The sequence below is a fragment of the Lactuca sativa genome, chromosome 4 (genome assembly GCF_002870075.4).
Source record: "Lactuca sativa cultivar Salinas chromosome 4, Lsat_Salinas_v11, whole genome shotgun sequence".
Lineage (NCBI taxonomy): Eukaryota > Viridiplantae > Streptophyta > Magnoliopsida > Asterales > Asteraceae > Lactuca > Lactuca sativa.
In genome coordinates this window covers 94231193-94242841 of record NC_056626.2, presented here as the reverse complement: position 1 = coordinate 94242841, position 11649 = coordinate 94231193, and the positions used below count along the sequence as shown (strand labels likewise).

General features: G+C 35.2%; 1 long non-coding RNA gene across 1 annotated transcript; it reads right to left on the bottom strand.

Annotated features, from left to right (window-relative positions):
• Window positions 1-9544: 9544 nt before the first annotated feature.
• On the bottom strand, window positions 9545-11207 carry LOC111897138 (uncharacterized). The gene is made up of 6 exons (XR_006191299.2): window positions 11070-11207; window positions 10924-10964; window positions 10347-10399; window positions 9999-10064; window positions 9828-9900; window positions 9545-9753 (listed from the first exon to the last, which is right to left on the bottom strand). It is a non-coding gene; the product is annotated as an uncharacterized LOC111897138 (long non-coding RNA).
• Window positions 11208-11649: the final 442 nt, after the last annotated feature.

Genomic DNA, 11649 nt, shown 5'->3' with positions numbered 1-11649 from the left:
ATTTAATTATTCAGGAAGTCAAAACATGCAAAGTGAAACACAAAAATAATACTAATCCCATATGGCCCCAAAATTTGGGTATAAATAAAACGTTTTATTTAATCACCATATTGATTACTCATTATTTGTTGTTTCGGGTAATCAACTTCTTACTTGAATTATAACAACAATTGTCCCATGCTCTTAGCATGCACACTATTTTCACCTATGGTCCTTACTTTTTGAAATAGTATAATTGAATAACATTTTCAATCACACTCATTTCACAATTCCTAATCCATTAGTGTAAGAATACAAAATTCTCGCCACTACTAGAATATGTTAGATTCTAACATTTTATGCAACGGTCATTTCGTAATGTCACGGCACAAAAGTCACCATGACTCGGCCAACGAAATTACAAAATGCTCTATTGGAGATTGCTACAAGACAATTCCATAGTCATGAAGTCTCATATTCAAAGTACATTCCTTTGAACATCCTTATTGCATAAAAGTTTCTAATCTAGACATTCATTCTCGATATCCAACTCCCAATATGGAAATATTTCCATATTTTCCATATGACAACTCATTGTAAATAGAATCTTATCTATTCATAATAATGTCAATATGGTCCATCCATGTCTATACTTTCAACTGTCCACAAGCGACCAATCCTTGGCGAACCTTAGATTGTCCTAGGCAGTTGTTTAATTATTTTATTCAAAACCGGTTCTATTTCCTTTTTCCCTCTAAATGCCCTAGACATTTGGAAAATTTTAGAATAGTCGAATATTATAGCATATGCAATTGATCATATACTCGAAGCGTATGGGATGCAATTCATAATAAAAACATGATACTTTACCAGTTTCTTACTATAATATCGTCATAATATTTCTATTTGTCGTGTTCTCAAAAATTCGAACTATGAAGAGGGATGCCGTAATCATAATCGTATTTTTAGAATGCAAATAATAAATATACACTTGACTAAATACAATTAAAATTCTCGATTTAAGTTTTTAGATTGAAAACGAAGTATAACATTCTGTCCCTTAATTATAGCAAAAACATCTCTTAAACCCCTGCAACCTTGCAAAGTGAAACTTTTGGTTTTCGATAATTAATATTGCCAACTTGCAATACTTAAATAATAATCATCCTCCTACTAACATGATGATTATATTCATTCTAGCATAACCCTTATGCTCCCACTAGATTTGACACGTATTTAGGAACCAGCTAAACTTCTATGAATCAATACTTATTGACTTCCAAAGTTCATTGTTTCTAATACGATATGCTTCGATAAGCCTTTATCTATGCTTCTCAAAATCACACACCTTTCCTTAGACAGCTTATATGTGTGTCTAAACTAATTCAGAACTTATCTTACTAAGTCCTAAGTGTTCAGACTAATTGCCAAATCTCACAATTCGAACTTTGAAAAGGGATGCCGTAATCATAATCAAATTTGAGAATGCAATTTACATAGTTGCTATCTCCTTAAAATCTCTCTTAGTGAAAGCGTTTCCTCACAATCATTTTCATGAAGGAGAGAAACCTTATGACACTTAGATTTTATGGTGTATGTGTTCCTATCCATGTGAATTTTCCATTACCATAATCGAAAGATAATGTTTGTGGAAAATTCAAACTCTTATGGAAAAAACTTGTTCATTCTTAATTTCTTGCCATCAAGGGTCCCACCATTGCTTCCAAGTTATCTAGCAGCTCACTTATGCCAGTCAATGTACTTTCATTGAACAAGGTGTTTGCCTTATGCAGTCTATTGAGAACTCGTAGAACTGATATGCATAATCACTCAACTGGATTGGCACAGAAATAGAATTTTGTCAACATGATAGGTTACAAACCTCAATTCGTGTGCTAGTGTTTACTCTTGATTAATTCTTGAATCCTTTCAAGATTTTCAGACGCCTACTGACCTCTTGACATATTAGATTCTCTTATCAAGAACATTTCTTGATAAACAAATATCCAAGAGTTAGTGTGTGTCTATATCAAGACAAAACATTACACACATTTGGTCTTAGTTGGTCTTTGCTTCTTCAAGACATCACAACATACCAAATTCAAATGTGTAAGAGTAGGAAAAACAATTTTCTACTTCACATTTGATGAGTGTGTGTCACTCAATTCACAATCTTGGATTACAATTCTAAGACTTGATTTTGGAACGAAGTATGACTCATCCTTTTGATTTAACCATTTCAACAATTTCTGATTCCTCTTCTTAGCCATACATGTGCACTAAAATGTCCTTAGAGGATCAATTGTGATATGGTTCTTAATCATTAAGATGATCAAAAAACCGATACAAAAGTACTCTCCCTTCTTCCTAGATTGGAGAAACTTTTATCTTTCTGCCTAATTGATTCTTCTTATTCGTTCTGCCATTCATTGAAACCTTTTGAATGATTTAGAATTCTACTTAATCTTGTAAGCATAACCACATTTACTAGACTTTTAGTAAATTATGACGAATAGTTTTATTGTTATTTGTGGTGGACTTGACTAGTGCACAACATTGTGTTCTATTCCTTTAGTCCTTTACTTGACTCACATCCTTGTGTGATCAAGGAATTAGTCTTAATTTCCTAAGTACCAAGATTTCCATACATCACATGATTCAAATCATATGATTCCAAGTTTCTGTCCAATTGAAACTTGAGTGATGAGAATCTTTCCTTACTTAGAAAATTTTGATGCTACCATAAATAATATAACTAAGAATCACATCCATTTATAGAAATACACAGACATCAATTTTTTCACAAAGATTTCATTGCAAGGATATACATAAATAAGATAAATCAAAATATATTTTATTCATAAAAGCAGCGGAAAACATGTCCTTACAATGCAAAATCAACAAAAAAAACTATGTAATCAAATATTCTAACAACTCTATCATAATCGTCTAAGCTCAAAATCTGATCTTCGAATCCATGCGATCGTGATCCATTTCTTTGTGATCAAACTCATCTTGCTCTTCCATCAAGCTTCCTCTCTTTTCACTGATCCTGCAATCTTATCACATTATGTATTAAGAATCAATGAATAGGAACTTAATGGACTTAGATAGTGGAGTTTACCTGAAGTAGAGTCATACGTCTTAACTCTCCCATCTCTTAGATCTCTCAGGTATACTGGGCAGCTTCGTCTCCAATGCCCTTTCTCTTGGCAATAATAGCAAATTGACTCTTTTGGAACAACACACGGAACTACTTCAGACTTTGCCTTTCTCTTATGATCAAAATTTTCAACCATGGCATGCCTTTCGTTGCCATTACCTATATCCATAGAGGTCTGGAAGGCAGATCCACCAATCAACTTTGCTTTTCCAGTGCACCAAATCATTGCTGATTCTGCAACAATAAGCATATAGGTGAGATCAATGAGGGTCACGTCGTGATTCATCATATAGTACTCTCTTACGAACTCACTATATGAGTCAGGAAGCGACTGAAGAACCTAGTCAACAGCCAGCTCCTCACGGACAACGGATCCCACCATTCTTAACCTATCAATGTGTGACTTCATCTCTAGGACGTGTGCACACACTGACTTTCCTTCTTCATGTTTACTTGCCAAAAGGGCTTGAGTGAGTTTGAACTTTTCAAGCCTTTGAAATTGTGGGTTAGGGAGAACAATAGGAGGATGTGGAGGAAGTGAAGCATGATCTCGTGTTCCTCGATCGAATCGTAGAATATCATCTTCATGTGGAAAGTTTGTTCCACGGGATTTGGGAAGACCATAGTTGTCATACTTTGACATCTACAAAACGGGAGAAAATTCAAGTTAGTTGATTGATAAGGTCCTTAATAAATCACCCAAATGAGATATTAAGGCTAGGACCCAACACAATATTCCACAACTTGGGAGAGAGGTGTCGTAACCCAAATTGCAGAATATTTGAAGGTAAGTGAATGACGATTCACTAATTTTCCAACATGAAAAACAAAAAAAAGATTAGGTTTTAAATGTATTAAAAAACTCCTAGATCCTTTGAGATTCATTGAACTTTTTAATGGCATGTATAAATCTCGATATGCCCCTCGATTTGTGACTGGGATGCCGAGGATCACAAAACAGGGTGTGAATAACCATGCAAACTTACATGGTGCCCCCAATGTTACAGTCACCTATTCGATGTGTCGGTTAACCACACACGCTCCACCGAACTATGACAAACATTGAGTCACCATTTGCTACCTTTGCTTAGAACCATTTAGTGTGCCGGTTAACCACACACGCTCCACCGAAGCGTTGAGTGAGAGTGGACACCCATTAAACGGCCATTTTATAGGCCATAACCTTATACCCCCTTATAGATCGGCTTCGTGAACGAGGCCTATTAACGGTAAGACTAGCAGTTTAAGTTATACATATATCATATTAGACTTTTAATGTTATATATAGTATAAGGGTGTATTTTACACTTTTAAAATACTAGGTGGTCTAATTTAATAAATTATACTTTTAATTTAATTAAATGTAAACCATATCACTATGTATTTATTGACTCTCTTTTAATTATACACTTAATTAATTTAATAAAACCATAAGGGTGTAATTTGAACTTTTTCAAAACTTAGGGTTTTAGAATTTAACATTTTAAAAAATTAAACTTTGTAATTTAAAATTTAAATTCCAAAACTTGAGGGCAAGTTTTGAAACATTTCGAATCATTAGGGTTTAGAATTTAAATATTTCAAAATCAAACCTTTTAATCAAAAATTTAAATTCCAAAACTTGAGGGCAAGTTTTGAAACTTTTCAAAACTATCTAGATCAAAAAAGAAATAAGGCAATTAAACAATTAATTGTACAATTAATTGTTGATTATCTAGTTTTGACCTAATCCAATTTCATGCAAGATAATTGACAAAATAATTCAAATAATTTAACATTTATCAAATAAGGTAACAATTATCTAATTAGATGAAAAAAATCTTTTATTTTGAGAAGGATGATCATAAGGAATCAATAAAAATCGTATTTTATTAAATTGAAACAATTATGGCAATTATCCTAAGTCAAAATAGGCAGAAATCCCGAAAATCCGTCTGTGTGACAGCTAAACTTGTCGAGTCCACTTTGGAACTCATTCAGTTTATCAGACAGAAAGCATGAAAATTGATTTTAAAGCTTGAGCAAATAAACAAGGCATCAATACAATAGAAACCAGTCATGGCTCTGATACCACTGATGGGTTATGGCCATAAGAACATCCTGTGTGCTCATGCAAACCCTAATTCTTGGATCTGTGTTTCTCTATTGTACATGCAATTCATCCAAGACTTTAACCCTAGATATAGAATGTGATCATCCATATTAACATAAGAATGGGGTTTAGATCTTACCTTGATTGTTATGTAGCAATAACAATCTCAAATCCTCCTTGTAATGGCTTTAGAAAGCTTAGAGTCACAAGTGTCACTCCTCTAATGGCTCACAAACACCAACAGCAAGAGGATGAAGAAGGAGAAGAGGAGAGACACCTAAAAATGGTTGGAAACCCTAAGGAAACTCTTAGCCACGTTTTTGGTGCACTAGGGATCCTTAAATAGTGAGGCTATTAGGGTTATCTAACAAGGAAACCCTAATTTGACTGCTTAGGCCCTAAGCAGCCCATGGACTCCCTCCTTAGAGGCCTTGGACGATTTCTAATGGGTTTCCCCATAGAATTCGTCCACTCCATCCTTTATGGAGTCCATTAGCCCAATATTCAACTATCACACAATTGACAGTTCTAGTCCCCTAAGTTTAATTAATATCTTTTAGCCACAAAATTAGTTCTTAATTAATTATTGACTAATATTAATTAAAAAATATGATTTCTCCTTTAATATATTATTCTCATAATATATTAATAAATCATAATTAATCCCCTCTCTCCATAATTCATCCTATTAAGTTGCTTTGGTGAAGGTAACCCAAAAGGACCATGCCATTGGGTCAAGTACTTACCAAAATAGTTATGGACTTAGACACTAATCAACAGCGTCATCCTCTAATAAGCAAAAGTATCTATTCAATAGGAACTTAGATCAAAATGCTGGTGGAGGCCAACGCCGAATCACTGTTACAGATCTTGAACAGAGATGTTTTGGTGGCACATATGGAGATAGATTTGGAATTGTGTCATGGGGATTGCATGATGAATTACAATTATGGCTTATGATGCGGAAAAGTGCCAATGTGGAGTATTACAAGAGCATACAAAATTTCAACTCTTTTATGAGAGTTAACTTGTCTGAACTTGCTGATGCTCCCTTTCTCAATCTAGTAAATGTTCCTCAAGCGACTAAATTCAAGCTTTTCCTAGAAGATCAAGTAAAAAAGGGATTTCCTAGTATGAAGACTGTTGAATCCTTTCTTAAGAGCCACCCTGACATTCTTAATCCATTGACTGGCAAGCCTATCCAGACAGTGATGTGGCCAGCCACTAATCAAGTGAGGTAGATCCCTATCTTGCAGAAATTCCACGATGGTTCTTTAAGAAACATGCTCTAGTGGGTATTTGATGAAGCCACAGCTTCTGCTGTCATCAAATTCCTAGATGGTTGTTTCTGTTTTTTTTACAAGAAGGATCTTTTTCAATTTGGAAAGTGGGATATTCATAAATTGGCTCTTCATCAAATATGGGTTGCCGAAGAGATCTTTGAAGTTGTCGCTAAGGAGTACACTGGAATGGCTGCGGAGATCATTAAGGAGCAGATGTGGTGTGGTGCAATGGAAGGATCTGATGTACTAATGATTGAGAAACACTGTTTCTATGCTAGCCACAAACCAAGGGGGGGATTGATAGGTCATAATTTAGTTGTTTGGGCTAGGCATCCATCTTGTATAAGTCTTGGTAGGTTTTTGGGCATTATTTTGGTGTATGTAATTTTTATAAGTTGTGTACGGCCGTGGTCGTGTGTACGGCCGTACACGGGTGTTCGGCTGGTGGTCCTATAAATAGAGCTTATCCGTGTCAGTCATAGAGTGACGTATATGTGTGTTTCCAAGGTGTACCTGACGTTTTTGTGATATTAACGTGTGCATGATTGGCTTAATCTTTCCTCTACTCCATTCTTATTCTGATTGAATGCTATTTGTTTGATCACTGGTTTGAATCATTGAAATCGGGACTTACAGAGAAGCCTCAACTCTATCAAATGATGAACAGACGCACACACATGCTGCTGCTACGATGGCTCCTCAACTGAACACATTCAAACTAACCCTACTAAATAATCAGGGTAATAACCTATAGAAAATGGCCCATATTATCATCTAATATACTAAGGGTAAATGAGAATTTTACCCTTTTCTCAATTGTCCATCTAATCATCGCCCAAGCCCAAAAGACCTAAGGTCAAAAAATGGTCCAAACCCATAACGACCCAAGGCCCAAATAATGACCCAAAGGTCCTATGGTGAGTACCTTGTGCGTATCACCCAACTATGCATCATGTACAAGCTCTAACAGCAAGGAAAAAGGGGGTTTCCTCGCACTACACTGACCGTGCGCCAACTTATGCCCCACGTACCCCCTTGATGACTAAAACTCACATTAAGCACCTAATGCATTAAGTCCAATGTCTAAATCACATATCTTACTCTTGGGAAATGTCTAAAATGATAAAGTCATCTACTTGATGTGTTTGCATGGGTCCAAGAGGCCCAACATCCATTTTTATCATTCTAACTCCATAATATGAACATCAACACTTTCTTGGTTGAGTTAAGTCCATCAAGATGCCATTTTTATGAATAAGGGACCTCAAAACACCAAGATCTACTATTCTAATCTTCTGGAGTAACTTATACTCACATGAATCAACACAAGGGACCACAGTATGTCAAAAACCCTAACTATCCTAGATTTAATAAAGAATCTCTAATATTAGGTCTTTATACCTTTTGTAAATATGATTAAGGTGAAAAGCTTCTGGATCCACAAGCTTCAAGCCAACAAATGCTTCTCTAAATGGTTCTTCTTTCTTCAAGATGCACCAAAAACACACCAAGACACACGAAATGCTCAAAACTCTCTAAAAATGGATTAGGGTTTCATGGGAAATGCTTTGGGATGAAGGAGGCTAATGATAGAAGAGGCCTTGAGGTTATAAAGTTCTTAAATAGGGTCGAAACCCTAAATTTTAGGGTTTTCCCCTAACTCGAGTACGCCCGGCATATGCTAGGTACGCCCAACTTACCAGGGGGAAAACCCCGTGCCAAAGATTCGTTAAGGTACACCCAACTTACCTTAATTACACACAACATAACAGACCACCATGCAAAATAAATAAACACTTAGAGTTTTAAGAAATTTACCTGAAAATCGGGTGTTACAATTCTCCCCCACTTGAATCAGACTTCGTCCTCGTAGTTCACCTCCGCAGCGAACTCTAGGTAGTGCTCTCTCATCTCTTCCTTAGGCTCCCATGCCCATTATGAACCCTTCCGATGCTTCAATTGAACTTTCACTAGAACCACAACCTTGTTTCATCAAGTCTTCTTCTTCTTCTTGTATAGGAGCGAAACCGACCTCTCTATGTAATTTAGGCGCTCTTCCAAGGTGACACCTTCAAGAGTACTATATCCCAACCTGAAATGTCAAGTATGACTGGTGTCTTTCCGCTAACTCTTTTCTCGGATCTGTGCGGTCTGCAATCTCCCACGCACCTGCTTGATCAACTCAGTTGTTCAGATCACCACATTCGTGCTACCTATATCTTGTTCTATGATCTCACTCGAACAAATTAGGGTCCGACACTTTCCACATAAAGCATCTCAAAAGGAGGTCGTTCAATATTGGCATGGTAGCTGTTGTTGTAAGAAGACTCGACCAATGGAAGATATGTATCCCAACTACCTCCAAAATCCAGCCCACAAGCTCGAAGCATATTCTCCAAGTTCTGGATAGTTTACTCGCTTTGACCATCGGTCTGAAGATGAAAAGTTGTGCTAAAGTGGAACCGAGTATCCAACTCCTCATGGAAACTCTTCCAAAACCTAGAAGTGAACCAGGTATCTTGATCTGAAACCACTAAGACGGGAATCCCATGTCATGCTACAACCTCCCTGGTATAGACATCTGCTAACTTCTCTGTGGAAATGCTTTCCTGAATGGGGATAATCTACATGTTGCGATTGTGTGCTTATTTTATTAGCTTGATTGACATTATTTTGTAGTTTATTTGTATGGTTTATTGAGAAGGAGTGAATTTTTGTTTTTTACATATTACTAATGGAATTATTTTAAGGTTTTTTTTTGGATTTGAAAAGAAAAAAGTATGAGTATAAACTACTGAAGATTGTTATTTTGAAATTTAAAAGCTTGCAATTTTGTTTCTACTCTTTAGAACTAACAGTAAGAAAATCATGCCCCTCAACTAATCCTTCTTAGAATATCAAATATCCATTGATTCTTCTAATTTTAAGTAGAAGGGGTCCCCTGCGTTGCGGGGGTTGGAAGGTGTTTGGTAGCCACAGTAAAGTATGCTGTTATTCTCTACAATTCCGCAATTTACAAAGGCATAATAATCAAATATGTTGAACTATGTTACAGAAAATCAAGTTATATTGCTATTTCTTAATTGCATTAATATAGCTGAAAAACAAATCAATGAAGGTACATTGCTACTTCTTGTATTTAATCGGAGAATAAATAACAATTTACCATCCACTCCATGCTTCTGTCCATATTGCGACCTTTTTTATCTGATATGTTCTTCAATCCTGCTATGAATCTGTATAATAGATCAGTTCCATTTAGATTACATAATACCCTTATTAACTATATCAGCAAATAGAGGTGTTTTACCTCCTGCAACTCCATGCCTGAAAATTGCGTTTGTCTTGCTTCTGGAACAAATCTAGAAGCTTTAGTTCACGTTCTGTTGAAGAAAAGTCACCAATGTATTCATTTAAAAAAAACAACAAAAAGAACTTAGGGCGATACAAAATGATACATAAAATTAAAGCTGATACCAACCATGAATTTTTTAGTTTTCTCCATTGGTTACTGGTTGAGCCACTATTATGTGCTAGCTCCCACTATCTGAAAATATATCTTCAAACACGTCAAATAAAATCTAAAACTTCCAATCCAAAACTTACCTATATATAAATACCAATATTTGAAGTCAAACTATAAATTGAAAAATTATCTCTTTATGTTTTTGAAAATATATTTTTTAGTCTTAGGATTCAATAAAAATTCATCTATCATATTCTCAATTTAGATCTTCGAGTACTTCCAAATGAACCAAGACTGGAATAGAAAAACGATTATAAGATTTACCAAAAAACTCAATTTTAATAGTAAAATCCCAAAACGTACCGAAATGGCCCTCGTCTCTTTGATAACAATTTTGGTTGACTGAGATCACAAGCCTGAATTCAATCCAACATTCAGTGCATATGCAACATCAAATTAAATCCCAACAGCACCAAGTAAAACCAATAGAAAAGATAAACACATAATTCTCAAATACCCTGTAATCAAGAGCACATAAATCAATTTTTCTGGCCAAAATACTAAAAAAACCAGATTTCAAAATAATACATATCATCTTCATTTGCCTCCTGCCATTGTTTGATCCGCAAAAATAAACCCAAAAGGAAGATATTAGGCAAAAGATAAACCCAAAAATTAATTAAAATGCATCAGAACTTCAACAACTAATTCCATTTATGCTCTGCTGCTATAAACTTTTACTCTTTTTATTCCAATATGAATTTTTATTCCAATATGAATAATGCATATATCAACAATGACAAATTGAAAATGGAAGTGCATTAATTAACATAATAAACTTATCGAAATTAGGAAAGGAGTGATGTTTTAATTAGCTGAGATGATGAAACTTCATAGTAGAGAAGAATCAATTTTTCTTCGATAAATTGAATTGACTAACCTTTTTGACGTTGTAGAGATGCCCACTAAAACATGATTCACCTGGTGAAAATGAAGCCAAACGTTTATGAAATTAAGAAAGGAAAGTCAAACAGCAAACCAAGATACTAAAATTTTAACAAAACACCTTCATGTATGGTGACTTACACCTATGTTTCAACACCACCGTTTGAAGTTTGTTTGCAGTTCACACCTCCTCCATCTAAAATTAAAAAATAACGTCAAATGAAAAGCTTTTCAATCGATTTTTGCATATCGATTACATTTCGCTTCAAGTCAACATAGAAATTGATTCCAGAATCAGAAACGGTGTAGAAAAGAAATGGGAAATATAGATAAACCTAAGTAAGACCTACTTGACACCTAAATTGATTCCATTTCGAGGACATATATGAACCTCGCTTGACACCTATACAACCACATTTGGATAATTTGTGGCCACTATGATCTATTATTCTAAACAACCTTAGAAATACCCTTCATGTACCATCATAGCTAATCGAAAGCATCCCAATGTTATCTCCTTGGATTGTACATAAATTGACTCGCTACTCCCAATGTACGGGGAATGTTTGGTCCAGTGCATATTTTCGTATACGTTATGTTGCAAACTAATAATATGAAAAAGGCCTTGACCACTCCTTCTAGTCGTTCTCTTTCTTTAGAGATTGATTTTGTGAAAGTCTTAAGTGACTTCTCAAATGCGTATGTCTGGGCTTACTCCTAT